This window comes from Pectinophora gossypiella, chromosome 10 (assembly GCF_024362695.1).
Source record: "Pectinophora gossypiella chromosome 10, ilPecGoss1.1, whole genome shotgun sequence".
In the NCBI taxonomy this organism is placed as follows: domain Eukaryota; kingdom Metazoa; phylum Arthropoda; class Insecta; order Lepidoptera; family Gelechiidae; genus Pectinophora; species Pectinophora gossypiella.
The window spans coordinates 13,024,935-13,036,108 of record NC_065413.1 but is presented as its reverse complement, the minus strand read 5'-3'; the positions used below and the strand labels follow the sequence as shown (position 1 = coordinate 13,036,108).

The window sequence follows — 11,174 nt, the reverse complement described above, 5'->3', positions numbered from 1 at the left end:
CAATCAGTTCCATTAAAGTCATTATACTTTTTTCGTGGTTCAGACTAAGTAAGTAAGTACCAATATTTTTTTAGTCATCGTCATCAATATTTGTATTAAGACGGCAATGATATTGATATTCTAGAAAATATAAAAATGGAAAATACAAAGAAAAAAAAAATTACAAAAAACAGAAAATATCTTAACTAAAAATTGTAGCAGGGATCCCTGCTTAGTCAAACAGGCCCCCCCTCGCCTCACCCGGCGCAAAGGTCCCCATAACACTCACCGCGTTGCCACGTTGAATGGCGATGGACAGCCTTTGCATCAGGTTTAACAAATAAACTTACTTTAATTAAATTATTTTATTCATAATTAACATATTACCAGATTGTTGCGAAGGCACGCGGCTAGAAAGAGATACATAATATGGGTAAAGGATAAGAGTTCTCGAATTGGAAGAATGAGAATACTTATAATATTTAATAAAACAAATAATATCAGAAGATCATCAAATATTTAATCAATACAGGAAGAAAATACACAGTAAGTAATACATACAGAGTGGTTAGCCAAGTAGCAAACAATTATAACAATTGACAATGACAGTATTACAATGTATGGGAGTGAGATAAGGTGACATGTCATTCCCATACACTTATATCACTGTCACTGACACCATGTGTCAATCCCATACATTTTTGTCACTGTCACTGTCAATGTCATATTTGTTTGCTACTTGACTAAGGCCCCTGATCTCCCCTAAATCAATCGGAGGAGTTATGGAGCATATCTGTTTTACCACGCTCCTGGAGTGGGTGTACTTAGGTGCTAATGATTATGCTTGTGATTCATATTAATTATTACATTGTCGTAAGTGAAGAGGACCACCGGACACTTATTGCGGCGATGGTGTGTGGAACAAACCCATCTCATCTTGCGAGCTGTGATCGTAGAGGTTGTACTGTAAGTGTATCCCTGATACTTTATCAAAGCCTTCCCTCTTTGGGACGTCACGAATTCCACTGGAAAAAAAGTTGAATTAATATTAATAATCAAATTGAATACATAAAGTAACATAAACGGTCTTATATACCTCGTGACATATATAATATTATATTATTGACTAACAGGCTTCGCGCTTCATGGCTCTGAAAATCACCACTAAAATACCTACGTATAGAGAACACATAGGAAAGACTTTCCTTCATAAAATATGATGTTCTAACATTTAAAAAATTCTGAATTGTAAGCATCCAATATTTTAGTAAATAATCAACGGCCTCCGTGGTCCAGTAGTTTGTGCGTTGGGCTCACGATCCGGAGGTCCCGGGTTCAAATCTCGGTGAGGACACATCACGAAAATCACTATTGTGATCCCTAGTTTGGTTAAAGGACACTCAGGCTGATCGCCTGATTGTCCGAAATAAAGATGATCCGTGCTTCGGAAGCCGTTGGTCCCGGATACTACTTACTGATGTAAGTTAGTAGTCGTCACATGAGCCATGTCAGGGGCCTTTGGCGGCTCAATAGTAATATTGGTGGTAATCCACCTCACAACCCACACGTTAGAAGAAAAAGAAGTAACTAATTTTTTTTCGGGCGCGACTTTTATCGAGGCCTTCGACCAATACCCGTTCCACGTTCATCTACGTAGATAGGATTCGCTGCGTTTATTGGTCGAAGCCGTAAATATAATTCGCGCCGTGCGCGGCGTGGTTGCCGTGCCGCGAGGGCAGAAATAAAAGAGCGGTTGTCATGCAGACCCTGCTGATATATTTATGTGTAAACTAATACTATACTCAAACCTCATAGCCGCAATGTTTTTTTGCTTATGTTTATGTGTATTTAGGTACCCTTTTGATATATAAGTTATAATATAACAATGACCTGTAATATTCTAAAGTTATGCTTGTTACAGCCCGCTGTTCGCGTCTGCTGGGGAATAGGCGTGACAAGTTGCGAACTGTGTCGCCGCCACCGGGTACGTCAATTTTAGGTCCCATTTTGTTCCCACGAGCAGCTAGGGAAATAGGCGTGAGTTTATGTATGTATGTATGCTTGTTACCTTCTTTTCCATGTAATAGTTAACAAGCTGCTGGTCACCTAAACAAATATAATAATAGACAACCAATAAGACATGCTTCGTTAAATTGTAAATGTTTTAATTATAAATAAATTTTAATTTGTTACATTTTTTAGTTTATGTTTATTACAATCGACAGTCACGTCAAAACAAATGTGACTTATTGTAGATTTTTCGCTTATAACATTAGCACTGACGAAAATTGACAGTGGCAGTGATAAAATAGTGTATGGGATTGACATGTCAATCGAATGTATGATATGTCAATCTTATACATATACTTATCGCTGTTATTGTTGACTGTCCTTAATGCCACATGCGAAAACTAACAATAAGTCACGTAAAAATAAATATAAAAATATATATATGAGAATCGTACATGGGTCGTTCTTCTTTTTTATCGACAATGATCTGTCCTTCGCTCTGCTATGTCTCTGCTGTTTTAGAATTTTATTTAATCTTTCCATTGTCCAAAAATATAGTTATCTTATTATACTTAAAATACTAGCGAAATACTAATCGGTTCCTTGATTAGTGATTAACGTAGCTTGATTGTTTTTCACAAAATTCTGTGACAGAATGGTAAATCGAAATGCTGTCTCCGATGAAAAGGGCCACTCTGTCACAATATATTTTGCAATGCGCCTGCAAGGAACAGTATATTACCAAGATAAAGAGAAACACTAAATACTCCTCTACAGACACATCTCTATATGATGTTGTTTTAAATATTTATTGCCGTTATAATGAAAGATGTTAAATCCGATATAACGAGAAAATGACTTCTTATTGTCGATAAAAAAGAAGAATGACCCACATACCTATGTATGTTTGCAACTTAGCCAAAGCCCCTGTAATTAGTGGTTGTGCCACCCATTAATACCGATAACTTCGTCGTTGTACGTATACACTTTTGCTGTGCATCCTTTGCTCTTGTGTGTCGAACATCTCCATGAGGTTTTACCTTCACGCGTGACACCACGGGTCGCCTGATTGTGGTAAGTATACTCGTTCAGTTTTAGTAAGGTCTTCCCGCGCGATGATGTTACATACTCCGCTGAAATAACCAAGACAATGATGAAGGATAGTCAGAGGATTTTCCTTGTTATCATATGGGTTGTGAGGTGGATTACCAGCCTCAAAAACCGTGGTGTCAGGGTTGTTAGTGAGCCGCCATAGGCCCATGACATGACTCATGTGACGACTACATACTTACATCAGTAAGTAGTAACCGAGACCAACGGCTTAAAAGCATAATTAAAATTGTACATTTGCACTCGTTAAAATAAGTGCGCAACGCAAACAAAAATGTGAAATATATAAAAAAAAGATTTTTTAGATAAATTTCTTCAATATCGCCTTTTTAGCCACCTGTTGGTTTTTCACAGTAAAATTATACCGGCATTTAATAACAAAATAGCAGTTATTAAAAGAGTGACAAAAGTAATCCTCGTCATAGGTAATATGTAGAAATAACCATCATTATAAATTAAAAAAAAACAATTTTCTTTTCTATATTTTATTTTAATTTTTTTCTCATGTAATAAATAAATAAAAGACTGGTAAGTAAACAAACACTCATTCATTAAAAGTGATTATGATCAAAGTTCACCTTATACATTTCTTGGTCGAAGGTAAAAAAGAACGCTCTACAACCACGCCTGTAATGTTTGCAGCGCCATCTTGTTTTCTTCTGTCCTAGCAGGTCTTGGTTGGTATGAACTGTGAAAGTATGTCCATCGACCAACATTGCTGTCCCTTCCCTTCTTATGACTTTCTTCAAATCCCCTAAAACAAACGAAATTCTAACATAACAAACACACCATCAGGCCTGTATCCTCGAAGGGTTAGAAAAAAAAGGGTAGAAAGAAGAAAGGGGCAAAACAAGGAACAACAGAAGGACGAAGAATGAAGGGGGCAGAGGTATAAAGTATTTATGTATATACTCACACCTTGCCAGCTTTGTTTAAGTCCCATGTCTTCTTCTTCTATCGTGTGGGTTGTGAGGTCCATCAACCATGGCGTCAGGTTTATTATTGAGCCGCCATAGGCCCCTGACTACACCCATGTAACGACTAAGTACTTAAATCAGTAAGTAATAACCGGGACCAACGGCTTAACTTGCCTGCCGAAGCACGGATCATCTTTTTTACTTTAGGACAAGCAGGTGATCAGCATGTAATGTCCTAACTAAACTAGGGATCCGGGTCCTCCGGATCGTGAGCACAACGCTCAACCACTGGACCCCGGAGACAAGAACAATTCTAATGTAAATTATACAGGGTAAAAGAAGTGACATCGTAACAAAAACTGAGGGGGATGATTTAGACCATGATTCTCAGTTAAAATCAAGTGGAATTTTCCGTCGCAAAATTCAAGAAATGAAAATGTTCGTGTTTTTTTAAATTATTTTCAGTTCCATACTTTTACCACCGAAAATTCCACTTGATATATACACATAGGATGGGTGACCACAAAAAAAAAGTTTTCATTTCGAGCTCCTCCGTGCTTCGGAAGGCACGTTAAGCCGTTGGTCCCGGCTGCATTAGCAGTCGTTAATAACCATCAATCCGCACTGGGCCCGCGTGATGGTTTAAGGCCCGATCTCTCTATCCATCCATAGGGAAGGCCCGTGCCCCAGCAGTGAGGACGTTAATGGGCTGATGATGATGACTTTTACCACCGAAAATTCCACTTGATAACTACTCAAAATAATGGTCTGAAGTTTCCATTACGATGTCACTAACAACCTGTATAATACAACACACATCTCACTAAGGACCCGCATGTGATTATATATTTAGAACTGACATCTGCTATTAAAAGCACGTTAGGTTCAAAAGTGAAAAATATATTTGGTGGTAACTTTTGTATTCATCACACCCTCTTTTCGATGTACCATTTTCAATGCTACTTTGACTTTAACATTTGTATTATAAAATTTATAAAAAAAATCAACATTAGTGATTATGTACATTATTAATTTTAACTATGTGATCGTTTAAAGTATGTATGAATGCCCGGCATTTCTTCTTTCCGTGGTGTGTACTGCAAACCCATCTTGTTTTACCTCCAAAAAGTTTATCTGCTCTTGCGCAAAAGTTGTAACCCTCAACACACAGTAAAGTTGTACCACGGGCTGATATGACGAATTTAGCTGGAAAAAGTTACGTTGGTACGGTAACGAGCATTAATATGGATACATTTTGGTACCATGTCACATTAACTTTTTTGACAAATTGAACTGTAAGTCTCACTAAATGTCAAATATGTTAGTACGACAGAGTCCTAAAGTGGGTACATTAATTGCTCGTGACTGTACTGTTTATTACGTAATTCATTATAATAAAGTATGGCACGGTATGATGGCTGTTTGGACGTTTATCCCTTTTTTTGTTTTAGTTTCCCTCGAAAGACAAGGCAAAGGGAACTATGCCCATACAGCCAAGTCTTATGTATTTTTTTATTGATGATGATTAATGAAATGACGAAAGGTGATGACAATGAATGAAGAAACCTAAGTCTCCATCCTTGGAGCAGACTCCTACTCCGAAACCCAAACGAATTAACTCAAAAATCCGCAACTTTCCGAGTTATGAAGCGGCTTCTTGGCACGAAGAGAAAATAGATAGGTATACTTTGTTTATTGAATATTCCGATATAACGAATGTTTTCCGACTAACTTAATGCGATTATTAACCACAAAACACCACTTTTTTTTTCTTAAGTTTTGGAAGCACGACGTTTGTCCCGCTCATCAAGTTTCGTATGTTATTTTTTTACTGGTTATTTTGTCCGTAGGCAAAGGGAATATGTTCCCTTTATGAATTGGCTGTATGATCTATGGATCATACAGCCAATTCATATAATATAATTATCATATTAATAACTAGTTTGAAGAAGCAAATTACTGTATTTACCGACATGTAGTCCGTCCTAAAAATATTAAAACTTTTTAATTAGTACTACTTGTAACACAAGTTCTAAATACAAAAAGCGTGGAGTTTGTGTACCTACACACCTCTGTCTACCCTTTCAGGGATAAAGGCGTGCTGCTAGGTTATGTAGTAAGCGAAGCTATTGAATATTCATATTTGAAGCTTTAAAAGAGGTTTTAAGACATTAAGAAGTCAGTGACGATTACAAAGAATGATGGTGAAAGATTAAAAAGAAAACAATGTTGAATAAAAATGTATGAAAAACTTGTTTCAGGTCTTGTTTATGTTTATTATAAAACAGTTATATCTAAGATTAACATTTGTCTATATATCGTGTAACGACTATTTAACAGTAAGTAGAAAGTATGACTAGGTTATGACCCGGCTTGTTACCCGTAATCTGTTAAATAGTTGTATGGTCGCGAGCATCACATACATTTTGGTACCTTATCACATGATTTTTTTGACAAATTGCACTGTAAGTCTCGCTAAATGTCAAATATGTTAGTGCGACAGAGTCCTAAAGTGGGTACATTATATTTATGTCCTACAAAAATTTCAACAGTTGCTCATAATGAAGAAACTTCTGACACACAAAAATGAGCCAAAAATGTTTAAAAATAAGTTAAAAAAATATTTATTAGATTTAATTTAGCAGGTACCTATTTCTTAATTTTTGTAATTTGACTCTGACCCTGCAGTCAAATTGCTTATGCAATTTTGCAGGACATTGGATTTATACTAGTGTTACTTAAGGCTTAATAATAATAAATAATAATAAAACACCACAGACACTCAATACAAAAATCTAACTCTTACGCATAAGAGTGAGCGAGACAATTCGCGCGATCCCTCTTACTCCTTCACGCATAACGGCTATTAAAGACCAAAGTCACCCAGAGGGGTTAAGGCCGGCGCTCAATACGAATTGGTGCAGGGCGGAGAGATACCGTTCTACACGTAGTATTATTCTTTAATCTATGCTTCTGCTCTGTGATTCTGCTCCGCACCACACAAATCCCCTAGTAGTTGCGGCTTCCGAGTACATTCCGCTTAGATACGGTATTGAAAAGTATCGGCGTCCGAAGGACGTAATATACGATCCCGACGACCCGATTACTCTAGCCATAGAGGCAGCCAATCAGCTCGCGACACCAAACACTTCAGGGCCCCGATACCGACCTCGCCGGCGTGGTCGACGATTTCCCTCATTCAGCGCTTATCGCTATCGACCCACTAGGGTCGATTAATTCTTTCAAATATTTTTCCTCTCCGACGACGCCCTGAGCCGAGGTTCGCGCCCAACTGGGCACCCTCAGGCCTGTTGTCTTAAACGTTGTACCGGGTGAGAGCCTTTAGCGCTCCCCATTTGTCCGGCCAAGTAGTTAATGCCATCTGCGGCAAATCTAAAATAAGTCACGTCAAAAAAAAAAAGCTTCTGCTCTCTAAAATCAATTTGATCACTATCGTCTCGTAGCCTAGGCTGTAACGTCTGCTAGCTTCATACAGAAGAGGTACGGTCGTCGATGTAAACTTGTCTATATTGAAGTATAGAACAGCCGTGCCTTGTTTTAGAGAATCATACCCCTGTTTTATAAAGTACTACTAAACGGTACCTTCCACGGTAGCTTGTTATGACATCATTATATTAACATCAAAAACTTCGTCTAATCTTCTGCCCTAAAGGAATGTAGCGTAAATAATTTTATCTAATAATAAGGTACATTACTTTTTGGTTTAAATGCTTCTTCCCATAATTATAAAAAAATATTTTTCATCATATTAGAATCTTGAGCATTTTATCATAATTACAATATTACAGACCTATGTTAGAGCAATAAATACCTGGTATTCAAAATGCGATAAAGACCCTTGTTACACTGATATGACTTTTTATATTATAGGTTATTTATTTTTAAATAAAATCTTCAACTTAAAAACCACGATATTGCTTCGCTATGGCGTCGCTCAATTTGCTGTGATACTGAAGGCTGCGACATCGCTCCGAAGTATGGTGCGACACCGCTTCGTTCGCTTCGCTGTCGCTCAAAAAATCTTTACACACGACATTGCTTCGCTTGCTCCGTAATTTCGGATGTAAAAATCAATTTCTCAGAAATGGTTTCGCATGATTATGTTCGTTCTTCATTTTGACAATTGCATTTTCCATAGTATGTATGACAGCGCAGCATCCCTTGTGATGGGAACGGCATATCCACCTGGTCTTCATTCCACCACACAGCTTTTCAGCTCTTGGGAAGAATAAGTAGCCTCCAACGCTCAATAGTCTTCCTCCGCGTTTAGACCGCACGTAATGAACTGAAAAAATCATTTTTTTTATATAAGTAAGTAACAAAACAAATCATAAGCATTTTTTTTCCACCGGGTGCGCTCCTCGTTTGTTCGGCCAAGTAGTTAATACCATCTACGGCAAATCTACAATAAGTCACGTCAAAAAAGAGGCATCTTATTCATAGCTATAGGTTTTACGGAAAAGAGGAAGCCTTTGCCCAGCAACGAGACAACTACGACAACTACGTTATAAATACTTAAGGCATCACCACCCTTATCTTTTCATTGTCATCTAGAACCAATCCGACTTAAAGTAGTACCAGATAATTTATCAGGAAGTAATGAAACAGTCTTCTTCATTAATCTGCAGTTTATACGAAGCGTGTTGTTGTAAATAATACTAGTAAAGAAGTATACACACGATATAATCTTATTATGTGGGTGGTGAGGTGAAATACCAGCCTCATCCACCCTGATGTCAGCTGACATGGCTGACGATATAATAAAGCATTTTGTTAGACTTAAAAGTTGCTAAATTAAATTCAAACTCTTGTTATTTTTTCATAATTTTAAAGGCTTGTGTTTTCGGCTTCACGCCGAGAGACTTTCTCTTAATCAAAAAAAAGAGGAATAAATGTGAAATTAAAAACAATCGCAGTACTGTTAGTGATTATGAACATTGTTTATTTTGACAATTTTGTCGTTAAACATATGAACAAGAGCATAACATCCTTTAGAATGATGGGTAGAGCACTGCCATCGAATCTTGGGCCCTGCAAAGCTCCTAGCATTGAATGAATACCCATTTACATAAAGAAGTCTCTTTCCGCGTTGGGAGTTCACGTAGCAGTAGGCAACTGAAAAAAAAAAACAATTTATTGTTATAATGTTTTTTTTTTGTAATTACAGTCGAATCGCCACTAAATGCTGTCCAAAGAAGCTGAATTCAAATAATATATTTAATAATAATGTTCGAGCTAATTTAAACTTTTCCATAGGTCGACCGCCATTAAATTTAATTCGTCTTTAGTACACACAGTCCTAGCTTAATACCGACAAGAATGTGTGAACTCCATAATCCATAGGTTGAGCGTTAGCCTCACGATCCGGAAGTCCCGGGTTCGAATCCTGGTGGGGAAATATCACAAAAAATATTTTGTGATCCCAAGTTTGATTAGGACATTACAGGCTGATCACCTGATTGTCCGAAAGTAAGATGATCCGTGCTTCGGAAGGCACGTTAAACCGTTGGTCCTGGTTAGTACTTACTGATGTAAGTAAGTAGCCGTTAAATGCGCCATGTCAGGGGCCTTTGGCGGCTCAATAATAACCTTGACACCAGGGTTGATGAGGTTGGTAATCCAACTCACGCGATAGAACAGAAGAAGATGGGCTTCAGTTGGCAAGTAAGTAAAGTAAGTATGTCTATCTCTAAAATGTGATCGGATAAAAATAGAAAACGATTTTCTATTTATAAATTATTTCCTAAATCACAGAATAGGTATACACGAATGAAAGATAATATTTTTCTTTCATTGTTAATATAATAAATACAATGATATAATTACAAATATAAATAAATACAAAATAAATACAATGATATGAATTAATTATCATGTTATCATGAGTAGTTATATCTATGAGATATATCGATATACTTACCAACTTATACTACGAAATATTAAATAAAACTAAATATATATTTCTTAAATTTTCACTTTAATAAAATCGCAGCTTACAACTATACCCCAATTGGGGTCGTCAGAGGTACATCCATCGCAAGATGAACTAAGTGATAAGTACGTAAATTCAAAAATGTTACATTGCCCTTCAACAAGTTTATCCATGATTATTACATTTCATGATTTGGCGAACGATTGAAAAATAGGCTTCTGGTCAACTACATACCCGAGATAGATTGAATTGGGTAGTTTCCTAACTAAATAAAGACAGTTTTTTCTTATTATAGCACTTAACCGTGCTTAGGGAAAGTCACAAAGAGAAAATTTTAATCGAAAAAAAGGCGTCGGCTTAATGACTTAATGACACGCTCATCCCAGCTTGACAAGAGCTGCGGGTTCAAGTCCCGTCCGAGTCGGATTTTTTCGATTTAAATATGTATGTAAATAAAGACAGATTTAAAACTGACAAAAACATTTTCTTTTGTCTATTAAAAATAAATTATAATTTAATTTATTGCAATAAAGAGATAAAAATAAACAGAATGTAAATCCACCACCTTTATATTTAACTTACTTATGAATTTTAATCGAAAAAAGGCGTCGGCTTAATGACTTAATGACACGCTCATCCCAGCTTGACAAGAGCTGCGGGTTCAAGTCCCGTCCGAGTCGGATTTTTTCGATTTAAATATCTATGTAAATAAAGACAGATTTAAAACTGACAAAAACATTTTCTTTTGTCTATTAAAAATAAATTATAATTTAATTTATTGCAATAAAGAGATAAAAATAAACAGAATGTAAATCCACCACCTTTATATTTAACTTACTTATGAATTTTAATCGAAAAAAGGCGTCGGCTTAATGACTTAATGACACGCTCATCCCAGCTTGACAAGAGCTGCGGGTTCAAGTCCCGTCCGAGTCGGATTTTTTTTCGATTTAAATATCTTTGTTAATAAAGACATTTAAAACTGACGAAAAACATTTTCTTATTTCTATTAAGAATAAATTTATAATTTAATATATTGCAATAAAAAGATAAAAATAAACAGAATGTAAATCCACCACCTTTCAATTTTTTTTTCTTTTTCTTTTTTTTATTTTTTTTTTTATTTTTTTTTTATTTTTACTAATTTATGAATTTTAATAAAGAAGAATGTGAATAATCTTTTTTTCGACGACATTAGTAAGTAG

General features: G+C 36.2%; 1 long non-coding RNA gene across 1 annotated transcript; it reads right to left on the bottom strand.

Annotated features, from left to right (window-relative positions):
• Positions 1-479: 479 nt before the first annotated feature.
• On the bottom strand, positions 480-3,118 carry LOC126370180 (uncharacterized). The gene is made up of 2 exons (XR_007566831.1): positions 2,887-3,118; positions 480-1,004 (listed from the first exon to the last, which is right to left on the bottom strand). It is a non-coding gene; the product is annotated as an uncharacterized LOC126370180 (long non-coding RNA).
• Positions 3,119-11,174: the final 8,056 nt, after the last annotated feature.